Source organism: Lucilia sericata, unplaced genomic scaffold, assembly GCF_015586225.1.
Source record: "Lucilia sericata isolate MDLA Ls3-8-SP2 unplaced genomic scaffold, ASM1558622v1 Contig000241F_arrow, whole genome shotgun sequence".
In the NCBI taxonomy this organism is placed as follows: Eukaryota; Metazoa; Arthropoda; class Insecta; order Diptera; family Calliphoridae; genus Lucilia; species Lucilia sericata.
Genome location: NW_023994268.1, coordinates 110,697 through 125,683, shown reverse-complemented (window position 1 = coordinate 125,683; position 14,987 = coordinate 110,697). Strand labels below are relative to the sequence as shown.

At 36.2% G+C, this 14,987-nt stretch overlaps 1 long non-coding RNA gene across 1 annotated transcript; it reads left to right on the top strand.

Moving 5' to 3' along the window:
- Nucleotides 1-5,437: 5,437 nt before the first annotated feature.
- Nucleotides 5,438-14,730, top strand: LOC119602565. Its single transcript, XR_005231354.1, has 4 exons — nucleotides 5,438-5,533; nucleotides 7,904-8,047; nucleotides 10,418-10,561; nucleotides 14,287-14,730. It is a non-coding gene; the product is annotated as an uncharacterized LOC119602565 (long non-coding RNA).
- The last annotated feature ends 257 nt before the right edge of the window (nucleotides 14,731-14,987 follow it).

Sequence of the window (14,987 nt, the reverse complement as noted above, 5' to 3'; positions counted from 1 at the left end):
GGTATAAGAGGTGCCATGTGTACTACTTCAACCAAGGCTCTGGAAACGTTGCTAGATATTCCACCCATTGAAACATATTTAAGATATGAGGCGGCGCTTACAGCCGAACGGCTCTTTACTTTAGGCGAACTTGTTATAGGCACGTCATCAATGTATTCTGGACACATTGGAAGGTAATACACAATCATCGGATGTGCCTGGTCGTATACCAGACACAGAATATGTCGGAAACTTTGAAACGCTAATCCCAAATAGAATGTCTTGGTAAAGCGGAACATTAGAGCAAATACCAGTAGGATGGCTCTAAATTGGGGGACAAAGTGGGGCTGGGGTTCTATATTGAAGACCCAGAAACAGAAATATACCACCGTTTACCATATCATAACACAAGCTTCCATGCAGAAGTGCGAGCAATAACGGAATGCATAAATTGGATTATAATAAATATGGCGCCCACAGCGCTTAATATATTTACCGATAGCCAGAAGGCAATTAGGGCGATATCAGGCGATAGAACTAAATCTAAGACCGTATTGGGTTGTTAAAAAGCTTTAACTCAATACTCTCCCAGAGGTAAGGTTCACATCATATGGGTGCCAGCCCACACGGGAGTAGTCGGTAACGAAAGGGCGAATGTAATAGCTTTAAAAGGTAGGGAGCTCGAGGCAGTTAACCTGACAAACGCGAAATCATTCGACGCAACAAAAGCTGAACTAAAAATATGGGTGAGAGAATCCCATAAGGCCTCTTGGAATAATGAAACAGTGAGTAGAACACGAAGATCCTATGGGGTGACCCTGATGAGAGCAAGACGAAAAATCTCCTCAAAATAAGCAAGTCTAAAGTTAGTATGATGATACGTATTCTGAGTGGACACACAGGATTACGAGCACATCTATGCAAAATTGGACGGGCGGATTCAAACGAATGTAGAGCATGTGGAGAGGACAGTGAAACTTTGGAGCACTTTCTTTGCCACTGCCACGCATTCGTCGAACGACACCGCGTATTATACAATTTTTCGTTGCGTTTGTATGCTTTATATAGATTTTCGCGAATTCTCTGCGTATCAGATCCAATCTAGCAGCATTCGGAATGAGGTTAATTTCGGGATCATTCAAGATTTTAAGTTTTCGTGCCAACTGGTAAACGCTACCATGGCCAATCGTGTTCATACCGTATAAAGCGAAGTATGGCGTAACCCCTATGGCCGACTGCACGGAAGGCCTTAAGGAAAATTCAATTTCGGACAAATGTTTGTCCCATTCTGTATGGTCTTCCTGTAGATACGACCTTATGACTGCTAAAATGGACTGATTGGTGCACCAAAACTACTAACCATATCCGTAAATTCTTTGCTAACAAATTGTTTTCCGTTGTCAGAAACGATAGCTTCTGGTTTTCCAAATTTATGAAAAACCTAAGCAATTAGGAATTTGACAACATTTTTGGTGCTAGCTTTAGGCAAGGCCTTTAGAAACACGAACTTGATCAAATGGTCTAAGACGATTAATATATAAACGTTTCCGTTTTTCGACCGCGGGTACGGACCGGCTCCCATCGGTGGTCTGAGCGTAATATTCGCTGGCTTAGCTTGTAGATTTGACACGTTCTGACATAGTTTCTTATTTGGACATTTTGATTCGGCCAGTAAAAATGTTCTTTTACTCTATAGAGAGTCTTACCGACGCCTCCGTGAGACGCTTGGGGGGAATCATGACATGCTTTTATAATGTCAGATCTAGCGGTACCCATAACTTCCACGCGAAATCTTCATTCGTAGCTATACCGTCGTAACGTTTGTAAACGAAACCATCGACGACCTTTAAATCCGGCAATTGATCGGCATTTTTCTCGACTGAGTCTATGAGGTAACGATTATCTTCTTACCGGAAAGAAACTGAAGTTAGGTCAATGAGTTTAGGTACGTTTAACGAAATTTCGTCCATATCATAGCGAGAGAGGGTATCGGGTACTACATTTTGCTTCCCCTGCCTGTGTTCAATCGTAAAATCGTACGATTGCAGATGTAGACTCCATCTAGCTAAACGATCTGTCAAATCTTTATGACTCATGAGCCACTTCAGACTACTATGGTCCGTAATGACGGTAAAAGGCATCAACTCTATGTAGGGCCTAAACTTCTTAATCGCCAAGACTACAGCTAAACATTCTCGTTCAGTTACAGAATAGTTTCTCTGCGCTGACGTTACTTTGTGTGAAAAGTAGGCTATTGGGTGCTCTCCATCGGAATCATTCTTCTGGAAAAGCACTGCACCAATACCTACGTCAGACGCATCACACTGAACGAAGAAATGTTTGTTGAAATCAGGATCAGGAAACTAGACCTTCCTTGAGACGATCAAACGCGACCTTGGCTTCCTCCGAAAACTTGAATTGTTTACCCTTCTTCAGCGTTTCAAAGATTGGGGCTGCAATGGTAGCATATTCTGGTATAAATTTTCTATACCAGCCTGTTGCTCTCATGAAGCTCCGCACCTGTCTTGCTGTCTTATGGTAAGCAAAACGGGGATCACTTTATCCATTAAACGGCATAACCTTTGGGCCGCATTGCACAACCCGAAAGGCATGACCCTAAAATGGTAGAGTGGTCGTCCTGGCACCGTGAATGCAGTTTTCCCTTTACTGGACGATTCTAGCGGTATCTGCCAGAACGCGTCTTTTATGTCGACACTAGAGATGTATATCGTGTCTCTCAAACGGCTGAGCAAACCTTCGATGTGCGGCAATGGATAGGCATCCTTGACGGTCAGTGCATTGAGCTTACGTGCGTCCAGGCACAGCCGGCTTTTCTCGCCCCTGCGGACTAGAGTAACCGGATGACTCCATGGACTTTCACTAAGCTCATTCACCCCGAGGTCAAGCATCCTATCGAGCTCCGCGTACATCAACTTTTGCACTGCAGGATAGTGACGATCTTAAACTGGAATTTCATCACGAGTATCTACCGTATGCATTTACAAATTTGTTTTTCCTAAGCCCTTTATACTGTAGAAGGGAACATCGATATTACCAAATCTAATTTTCGTCGCTGATCCGGTGTCAGCTTATGAGTCACGACATCTAGGGTACTATCTGCCTCTTCGCAGAGACTAACTCCATTAGTCGTAAGACTCCCGAGACTGGAAACATTTTAAAAACCTTCATTAAATTGACTCCCAAGAAGAGCTCTCGGCACTAAATAGAATATGATAACATTTACCGCATCACGAAACCTAACTTCAGCCCTAACGCGACCTACAATTGGATGACTTGTGCCATCCGCGGTTTTAATAATGGTACTGAAATCGTGTACCTCCAGACCGGCTTTAGCCACGAATTGCATGCAGTTCTTACCGAGACACGTGATCGTTGCACCGCTATCGAGTAGACCGATTATCTCCTGGCCTCCTGTACTTAATCGATTATACAGACGTGAGTCTTCACCCTCGTAAAGTGAAGCCGACGAAATTTCATGTCGTATTCTTTTCCTTGCCCTATAGCGCTCTCGGGCTTTTCTAATTTTATTTGTCACTCGACCGAATATTCTACTTTTTGCTTAATTGTACTCTTGAATCCGAATATGCAGGGGCTTGAGTTCTCGAAGCCGGGGCTCAGATTTAAACGCAAACTCCGACCTATTAGAATTCTTTAATAGTCTCAATTGTGGTTGTTGTTGTTTTTCCCTACACTGTACTAAGCCTATACCTCGTTCGACCTCACCTCCCCAGTTCAAGAAGGGTTTCTGGACCGGTTTCCCTGACTTTTGGGACACCACGTCTAAATCTATCAGCGACAAATCCTCCTCCTCACAAACCAGTTCATTCACCCTATAGGTAACATTAGCTCGTTGGTACAGTTGTCTTTGGTTAGCGCTTAGATTCTCTGCTCCTCCGCATATGGGTGCTGCTGCTGGTTTCGGAGCTTTATGACCGCATTGTAGTAATCATCAAAAGCCTCTTGCGGCAACTGACGGCGATTGAGAATCTTCGTGCTCTTGTTCGAAACATATTTCGTGCTCTTGTTCGAAACGGCGGTATTGGGCTAAAAGGGCTTTCTCCAACTCCTCCCAGGTATTAATGTGGACAATTTTTTGGTAATCCCAGTACCAGCCTAGAGCGGGGTCATCGAGATGAAGATGGAAACTCCTCAGGATTTCATCATCAGAGCATCCATAATCCCTCCTCAACGCTCCAACTCTAAAACTTAATTCCTGGACATTCATAGTCTTACTGGTGCCATCAAATTTAACACCCCATTTGGCTAATTTGAACTTGTCTAATGGCTCTTGGTGTCCTGGCCTCGATATGGCCAAATTATAGTTTAGAGGCGGTGGCTGATTTTGGCCGGGTGGTCCAGACCAAGTATCCTGTGAATACCCAGCCTGGGACGCACTTTGCCGTTGACAATCGGCTTGTACACCTTGTGGCGGAGGTAGCCATAGTTGCTTCTGCTGGTTATAAGTGTGAGCTGACGGTTGGACGTATGGCAACTGGTTTTGTGGTTGTGGCTGGATATGCTGTTGCGCTGGATGCAGATTCTGGGAGTATCCCTGAGACCAAAGTTGCTGCGGCTGACTATAACACGCCGCCGGCTGCTGGATAAGCGGGAAAGGATTTTGCTGCTGAATCAGCGACTGCTGCTGCTGGTATGGTGTCTATACTGGAGGCGGCTGGATGCTAGCCTCTACTACTCTGGGAGCTGCTGGACCGACGGGCATATAATTTAGAGCTGGAATCAGCGGTGGTGGTTGCTGATAAGTCTGCGGAGCGGGTGACACGGCTGGTTGCCCATTCACTGACGGTTGTGCTTCTAAAGAAGTTCTTTGCGGTTGAAGCGGCAAGTCACGAGCTACGGGAAACATATTGGCTTGACTGACTGCTGGAAGTGACAACAAAAGCTGCTTTATGTCATCTAGCGCTCTCTGTATTCTCGTGTCGACTTCTTTCATCAATTGGACTTGGTGTAACCCAACCGAAGCAGTTACGATATTCTGGATGTCATCAACCTGAATGGAATTCTCCATTCCTTGGCCAGCCATACTTTCTCTCACTTCTCTACGTATGCTCTGCGCTGTTTCGCTGATGAACGTCGGGGACACTACCGTCTGATTCGCCCCGTCCGAACTAATGGACAAAATTAATGTACAATTCACTAGGACGCCAAAAAGGGCTTGTATATATGTATATATTTATATTTACAAAAAAGTCCGTAGTACTGAATCTTTTGCAGCGTAGGTACAAAAGAAAATATAACTAAAAGATTTTCGATCTTCCCAAAAAAAAAAAAAAAAAAAAAAATGAGAAAAAATCAAAATTCAAATAATTTGAATGCGGGCGGCATTATCGGATAAATAAAAATTTGCATTTAAGTTTTCACAATTTACATTGCTGATTTGTGTATAGATATGACTAAAATCAAAAAGATGTGTGAAAACTACTAATTGACTCTTCACAGTACGGGCAGCTTATAAAAGGATAAATCTTCCAGAATTTTAAGGACTACCTCCCTAGACCGGCTGCGACTTAAGAACGTAGGTATTCTTAATTTAAGTACAACTAGTATTAAACTATTGAAGATTAATTGAGGATATGGATGCAATCTTTTCCTTCCAACTTGCGCATTTAGAGATTAAGCTGTGTCTGTTATCTCTAAGCCTCAAGCTGTTAGGAAAAGATTGCAACTACGGAATCACGAATTCAGCATGCCCTTATTGCCCACACAAGATGTCGCAACGCGACCAGGACTCTTCTGTATTCGAGACCGGGACTTACATCTGTGTGAACAATAAGGAACATGCGCAATTAAGGATTCGTATCTATTAAAACCAAAAAAAGTGTATTTAAAAATTTCAAACTATTAACCTGTCAGTCTTAGTAGCTACAGCTAGGTACTCTTATTTTTAAAACCTAACTGGACTACACAGACCTAAGAAAATATATTTCTAATGTACCTACTTTCGGACCCCACTTTAGGCGCCATTTATGTAGTGGTGTGGTGTGACATCTGTTTGTTTAAAAGAAAACAATCAAAAAACAAAATAAACAAAAAGGGACTGAGTGGCCAGATGTTATGCTCGCGTTTGCCTTGGAGCTCGCCGGCAACCTGGACCACAAACACACACAATAACACAAAAATCATACCAGCTTTGGGTATTTAATAAAGTAAAGGGGCTCAAAGTAGTCCTGCATCTCCTTACGGTCATACCTATACACAAATTATGGCCCTCCCTCACGAGGATTCGTCCTCGCCATGACGTCATCTTTTTCGACGTCCCAGATCTTCCCTGCAAACATTTATTCACCCTACTAACCGCCGATTATTACAAATTTAACCAATCATATTAATGATAAAACTTTTACAAATTCATTTAAGCATTATAAAAAATTCTGTCTTAAGTTTTGACATATTTAGTTATAGGATAGGAGCAATATTTAGTAGTGTCCGACCGAACGTTCGGGTACGGGTTCGGAGTTCGGTAAAAGTGAGGTTCGGTGTTCGGCGAAATGTTGGCCGAACACCGAACGCCGAACTTTTTATAAAATGTTTTTTATCATATTTTTATATCATCAAAAAGTTAAAATGCTGAAAATCTGTTTACAGAAGTTATCAAACATTCTGGCTGTACAATAAATTTCAGATATACATAGGTACAAAACGCCTTTTTAACCGTTCGTTTTTTCGGCTGATTTGAAAAACTAGCTAAGCTTAGAAAAGTGAAACATTTAATTTGAATTATATAGTTTCGATTATAAATCTTTGATTTCATTTGTAACATCGAAATTTTCTAGGTCCTTATTCTCAAACGATCTAGACATGTCTGTCAGTCAGTCTCTTGAAAGAACGATAGGACCTAAACTATTGTTGCAGTTTGATTGGTATTCAAAATGGACAAAATCGGTTTACATTTGGACATGGCCTCCATATAATGTTCGCTTTAGAAAATTACTAACGTTCATAACAGGCTTAAAAATACTAGTATTTTTATGAAATTATACTTAAATTTTTTTATGAACCAAAATTTCATATAAATCGGCAAATTGAAATTTGCGAATTGTGTTAAGTATTATATATTTATTTTTTATTTTTTTAAAAACTAATTTCACTGATTCGATAAAATTCATTTTGATTTCGATACAGATTTAAAACGAAATTTTGATCACATTGGATCATAATATCGTGTATAACAATATTATGATAAATACAAAAATATCATGATGAAATATTTTGACGGTACACAGTGGTATAGGAAAAAAAAAAGAGGGAAATAATTCGGTAACTTCTAAACGGTTAATCCGATTTTAATGAAATTTGGTATGCACAAAGAGGAGGTGTTGTCGAGTTTAGGTTTTGAATTTGGACCTTATAGGCTAACCAGGGGCCCGGCGGGGGGTCCTCAAATTAGGACACCTCAGCTATGTTAAATTTTTAAAACGATCCTATTTCTTCATTTGAGTTCCGATTTAAAAAAAGCAGTAAATTATAACAGTACTAGGTAAATTCTCTAAAAGATGTTGAGTTTTCCCTAATTAATTTGTCACTTAAAAAACATTAGGTAGGCATGTTATATATCAATGGAAAGGTAGTTTTGTCTATTTTTCAAAACTGTATATAATTTTTGAAAATTAAAAAATTCGCGGCAGACTTTTTTTTAAAAAAAATTAAAAAATGTTTTTTATTCAGTTTTTGCGAAGATAAAAATTGTTCAAATTGCAATAAAAATTTTATTTATGAATATTTTTTGATGAAATTTTACAGTTAGGTAGATTTTTTTACTCAAAATCCAAAATTAAATAAAAATTTCGAATTTTCTTATTAGAAATCCCGGAATTCCCAAAAAAGTTTTAAAAGATTGATTTGTGTATGGATATGACCTAATTCTTTTCCCTATTTATGGTTTCAGGAAATGCAGAATACTAAATTAAACAAAATCAAAAAAATGTGTGAAAACTACTAATTGACTCTTCACAGTACGGGCAGCTTATAAAAGGATAAATCTTCCAGAATTTTAAGGACTACCTCCCTAGACCGGCTGCGACTTAAGAACGTAGGTATTCTTAATTTAAGTACAACTAGTATTAAACTATTGAAGATTAATTGAGGATATGGATGCAATCTTTTCCTTCCAACTTGCGCATTTAGAGATTAAGCTGTGTCTGTTATCTCTAAGCCTCAAGCTGTTAGGAAAAGATTGCAACTACGGAATCACGAATTCAGCATGCCCTTATTGCCCACACAAGATGTCGCAACGCGACCAGGACTCTTCTGTATTCGAGACCGGGACTTACATCTGTGTGAACAATAAGGAACATGCGCAATTAAGGATTCGTATCTATTAAAACCAAAAAAAGTGTATTTAAAAATTTCAAACTATTAACCTGTCAGTCTTAGTAGCTACAGCTAGGTACTCTTATTTTTAAAACCTAACTGGACTACACAGACCTAAGAAAATATATTTCTAATGTACCTACTTTCGGACCCCACTTTAGGCGCCATTTATGTAGTGGTGTGGTGTGACATCTGTTTGTTTAAAAGAAAACAATCAAAAAACAAAATAAACAAAAAGGGACTGAGTGGCCAGATGTTATGCTCGCGTTTGCCTTGGAGCTCGCCGGCAACCTGGACCACAAACACACACAATAACACAAAAATCATACCAGCTTTGGGTATTTAATAAAGTAAAGGGGCTCAAAGTAGTCCTGCATCTCCTTACGGTCATACCTATACACAAATTATGGCCCTCCCTCACGAGGATTCGTCCTCGCCATGACGTCATCTTTTTCGACGTCCCAGATCTTCCCTGCAAACATTTATTCACCCTACTAACCGCCGATTATTACAAATTTAACCAATCATATTAATGATAAAACTTTTACAAATTCATTTAAGCATTATAAAAAATTCTGTCTTAAGTTTTGACATATTTAGTTATAGGATAGGAGCAATATTTAGTAGTGTCCGACCGAACGTTCGGGTACGGGTTCGGAGTTCGGTAAAAGTGAGGTTCGGTGTTCGGCGAAATGTTGGCCGAACACCGAACGCCGAACTTTTTATAAAATGTTTTTTATCATATTTTTATATCATCAAAAAGTTAAAATGCTGAAAATCTGTTTACAGAAGTTATCAAACATTCTGGCTGTACAATAAATTTCAGATATACATAGGTACAAAACGCCTTTTTAACCGTTCGTTTTTTCGGCTGATTTGAAAAACTAGCTAAGCTTAGAAAAGTGAAACATTTAATTTGAATTATATAGTTTCGATTATAAATCTTTGATTTCATTTGTAACATCGAAATTTTCTAGGTCCTTATTCTCAAACGATCTAGACATGTCTGTCAGTCAGTCTCTTGAAAGAACGATAGGACCTAAACTATTGTTGCAGTTTGATTGGTATTCAAAATGGACAAAATCGGTTTACATTTGGACATGGCCTCCATATAATGTTCGCTTTAGAAAATTACTAACGTTCATAACAGGCTTAAAAATACTAGTATTTTTATGAAATTATACTTAAATTTTTTTATGAACCAAAATTTCATATAAATCGGCAAATTGAAATTTGCGAATTGTGTTAAGTATTATATATTTATTTTTTATTTTTTTAAAAACTAATTTCACTGATTCGATAAAATTCATTTTGATTTCGATACAGATTTAAAACGAAATTTTGATCACATTGGATCATAATATCGTGTATAACAATATTATGATAAATACAAAAATATCATGATGAAATATTTTGACGGTACACAGTGGTATAGGAAAAAAAAAAGAGGGAAATAATTCGGTAACTTCTAAACGGTTAATCCGATTTTAATGAAATTTGGTATGCACAAAGAGGAGGTGTTGTCGAGTTTAGGTTTTGAATTTGGACCTTATAGGCTAACCAGGGGCCCGGCGGGGGGTCCTCAAATTAGGACACCTCAGCTATGTTAAATTTTTAAAACGATCCTATTTCTTCATTTGAGTTCCGATTTAAAAAAAGCAGTAAATTATAACAGTACTAGGTAAATTCTCTAAAAGATGTTGAGTTTTCCCTAATTAATTTGTCACTTAAAAAACATTAGGTAGGCATGTTATATATCAATGGAAAGGTAGTTTTGTCTATTTTTCAAAACTGTATATAATTTTTGAAAATTAAAAAATTCGCGGCAGACTTTTTTTTAAAAAAAATTAAAAAATGTTTTTTATTCAGTTTTTGCGAAGATAAAAATTGTTCAAATTGCAATAAAAATTTTATTTATGAATATTTTTTGATGAAATTTTACAGTTAGGTAGATTTTTTTACTCAAAATCCAAAATTAAATAAAAATTTCGAATTTTCTTATTAGAAATCCCGGAATTCCCAAAAAAGTTTTAAAAGATTGATTTGTGTATGGATATGACCTAATTCTTTTCCCTATTTATGGTTTCAGGAAATGCAGAATACTAAATTAAACAAAATCAAAAAAATGTGTGAAAACTACTAATTGACTCTTCACAGTACGGGCAGCTTATAAAAGGATAAATCTTCCAGAATTTTAAGGACTACCTCCCTAGACCGGCTGCGACTTAAGAACGTAGGTATTCTTAATTTAAGTACAACTAGTATTAAACTATTGAAGATTAATTGAGGATATGGATGCAATCTTTTCCTTCCAACTTGCGCATTTAGAGATTAAGCTGTGTCTGTTATCTCTAAGCCTCAAGCTGTTAGGAAAAGATTGCAACTACGGAATCACGAATTCAGCATGCCCTTATTGCCCACACAAGATGTCGCAACGCGACCAGGACTCTTCTGTATTCGAGACCGGGACTTACATCTGTGTGAACAATAAGGAACATGCGCAATTAAGGATTCGTATCTATTAAAACCAAAAAAAGTGTATTTAAAAATTTCAAACTATTAACCTGTCAGTCTTAGTAGCTACAGCTAGGTACTCTTATTTTTAAAACCTAACTGGACTACACAGACCTAAGAAAATATATTTCTAATGTACCTACTTTCGGACCCCACTTTAGGCGCCATTTATGTAGTGGTGTGGTGTGACATCTGTTTGTTTAAAAGAAAACAATCAAAAAACAAAATAAACAAAAAGGGACTGAGTGGCCAGATGTTATGCTCGCGTTTGCCTTGGAGCTCGCCGCCAACCTGGACCACAAACACACACAATAACACAAAAATCATACCAGCTTTGGGTATTTAATAAAGTAAAGGGGCTCAAAGTAGTCCTGCATCTCCTTACGGTCATACCTATACACAAATTATGGCCCTCCCTCACGAGGATTCGTCCTCGCCATGACGTCATCTTTTTCGACGTCCCAGATCTTCCCTGCAAACATTTATTCACCCTACTAACCGCCGATTATTACAAATTTAACCAATCATATTAATGATAAAACTTTTACAAATTCATTTAAGCATTATAAAAAATTCTGTCTTAAGTTTTGAAATATTTAGTTATAGGATAGGAGCAATATTTAGTAGTGTCCGACCGAACGTTCGGGTACGGGTTCGGAGTTCGGTAAAAGTGAGGTTCGGTGTTCGGCGAAATGTTGGCCGAACACCGAACGCCGAACTTTTAATAAAATGTTTTTTATCATATTTTTATATCATCAAAAAGTTAAAATGCTGAAAATCTGTTTACAGAAGTTATCAAACATTCTGGCTGTACAATAAATTTCAGATATACATAGGTACAAAACGCCTTTTTAACCGTTCGTTTTTTCGGCTGATTTGAAAAACTAGCTAAGCTTAGAAAAGTGAAACATTTAATTTGAATTATATAGTTTCGATTATAAATCTTTGATTTCATTTGTAACATCGAAATTTTCTAGGTCCTTATTCTCAAACGATCTAGACATGTCTGTCAGTCAGTCTCTTGAAAGAACGATAGGACCTAAACTATTGTTGCAGTTTGATTGGTATTCAAAATGGACAAAATCGGTTTACATTTGGACATGGCCTCCATATAATGTTCGCTTTAGAAAATTACTAACGTTCATAACAGGCTTAAAAATACTAGTATTTTTATGAAATTATACTTAAATTTTTTTATGAACCAAAATTTCATATAAATCGGCAAATTGAAATTTGCGAATTGTGTTAAGTATTATATATTTATTTTTTATTTTTTTAAAAACTAATTTCACTGATTCGATAAAATTCATTTTGATTTCGATACAGATTTAAAACGAAATTTTGATCACATTGGATCATAATATCGTGTATAACAATATTATGATAAATACAAAAATATCATGATGAAATATTTTGACGGTACACAGTGGTATAGGAAAAAAAAAAGAGGGAAATAATTCGGTAACTTCTAAACGGTTAATCCGATTTTAATGAAATTTGGTATGCACAAAGAGGAGGTGTTGTCGAGTTTAGGTTTTGAATTTGGACCTTATAGGCTGACCAGGGGCCCGGCGGGGGGTCCTCAAATTAGGACACCTCAGCTATGTTAAATTTTTAAAACGATCCTATTTCTTCATTTGAGTTCCGATTTAAAAAAAGCAGTCAATTTTAACAGTACTAGGTAAATTCTCTAAAAGATGTTGAGTTTTCCCTAATTAATTTGTCACTTAAAAAACATTAGGTAGGCATGTTATATATCAATGGAAAGGTAGTTTTGTCTATTTTTCAAAACTGTATATAATTTTTGAAAATTAAAAAATTCGAGGCAGACTTTTTTTAAAAAAAATTAAAAAATGTTTTTTATTCAGTTTTTGCGAAGATAAAAATTTTTCAAATTGCAATAAAAATTTTATTTATGAATATTTTTTGATGAAATTTTACAGTTAGGTAGATTTTTTTACTCAAAATCCAAAATTAAATAAAAATTTCGAATTTTCTTATTAGAAATCCCGGAATTCCCAAAAAAAGTTTTAAAAGATCCCAAAAATGGGATTTTTTGGTTTTTTGCCTATTATATCCATACCAGGGGCGGGGTTATCGAAACCCCTTACAAAATGATTAAGAACATATTGGGTCATATAAAACAGGTCACTATAATTTGATATCGACTATGCGATTTGAGAATTTTTGCTCAAAATTGAATTTTCCATAAAAAAAAGGGTTTTTTTGGATGGACCTGGTCCCCTCGGTATCAAACATTTTTAGGTTTTGTTTCATTTCTGGTATTTTATGTAAAGTCAGCTTTCCAAAAAGTATAAATTCTATATACATCTTCTTAGAAACTTTTTAGATAACTTAAAAAGAAAAAGATACTTTTTTCCCAAAAAAATGGCAAAAAATCGCCTTTTTTTAATTTTTTAAATTAAAATGCCTATAACTTTGGACTCAGTCATGATTTTTACATAATTCTTTCACTGCTTGATATATAAACTTGTTGTTCAGCGAATAAAAAAAAAATTGCGAAAATCGGGAATATTTGGACCCGTTATTATTAAAAAACTAAAGTAAGGACGGTCAAAATTTTAAAATTTTAATTTTCAAATGCGAATATCTCCTAAACTATAAGAGATAATTTACTGCTGAGGACATTTTTTATAGTGCTTGAATAGGAGATTCTAGATACGAAATTTTTTTTAAATCGGAACTCAAATGAAGAAATAGGATCGTTTTAAAAATTTAACATAGCCGAGGTGTCCTAATTTGAGGACCCCCCGCCGGGCCCCTGGTTGGCCTATAAGGTCCAAATTCAAAACCTAAACTCGACAACACCTCCTCTTTGTGCATACCAAATTTCATTAAAATCGGATTAACCGTTTAGAAGTTACCGAATTATTTCCCTCTTTTTTTTTCCTGCGGTATTTAATCATATGATATTTTTAAATTGTTACTATAACGATAATATATAGACTACAATCATAATTTTAATCATATGTTGCTCTTATAACATGGTTACCACAACCATGTTTTTTCTCTGCGCGCTCTTACAGATAATTATAACATTGTCAATAACTCGTATAAAAACCAAAAATAAAAAAGGATTATTTTTCATTTAAAAAAGTTCGTGTTCACCGAACTTTGAAAACCGAACAAAGTTCGGGTTCGGCCGAACTTTTAAATTTACCGAAGTTCGGGTTCGGTAACGAACGAAATTTTGAGTTCGGTCGGACTCTAATATTTAGTTTTAAGTATTTAATCAAATTCAATTCTAAATTTTAGATTTTAGTTTAAAGTTTTAACAATTTTTAGGATTTTTAGCTTTAAGATTTTAACATTTAGGTTTTAAGATTTAAGTTTTAATCAAATTTTTAGCTTTTATTAAGTTTTTGAGTTTTTGTTATTCGATGTTATTTTTTTCTCTAATTTAAGTTTTCCCTTTTATTTCAGGTTCGCAATAGACTGCTGGCTGGACTATCTCCCAAGGATGCAAGTTTTATGACCACAGTTGGTGGCAGGTATGGTTTTCTCAAAATTTTGGCGTATAGGAAAAAAATAAAATTTGTTAATTAGCCATCATACATAGCTTTTTCCAAAATTATATGTTTCATTCTATGAGCAAACAAAAAGTATTAGTTTGTAAAATGGCGTACGTATTTGCAAAAATTGTCGTGTGCAGGGAAAAATTTAAAAAGAAGAAAGGGAAATGAAAAGTTGGCAACGCGGGGATATAAACAATTTGACAGCTGGAAAATATAAACAAAAATAAATCTAAAGTAAGAAAGAACTACACTACTTAAGCAAATGGCTAAAATGAAAATAAATTATTAGAAACCATATTGGCAACCGAGGTTTCTCGGTCCTTAAAAACTAAAATGCCGGTCCTTTTAATTTTTCCTGGCAAAGAAGAAGGTGGAGCCCGTGGCATAAATATAAGAATAACGAAATTTTAATTTGAATTTATTAATTGTTTCTGTTTGATGAACTTTAAAATTTAAAATTTTAATTTAAATAAAAGTAAACTTAAAACTAAATAGAATTAAACTTAAAACTAAATAAAAGTGAACTTAAAAATAAATAAAATTGTACTTAAAGCAAAATAAAATCAAGCTTAAAAATAAATCAGCAAGGCACACCAAGCCACGCCATCG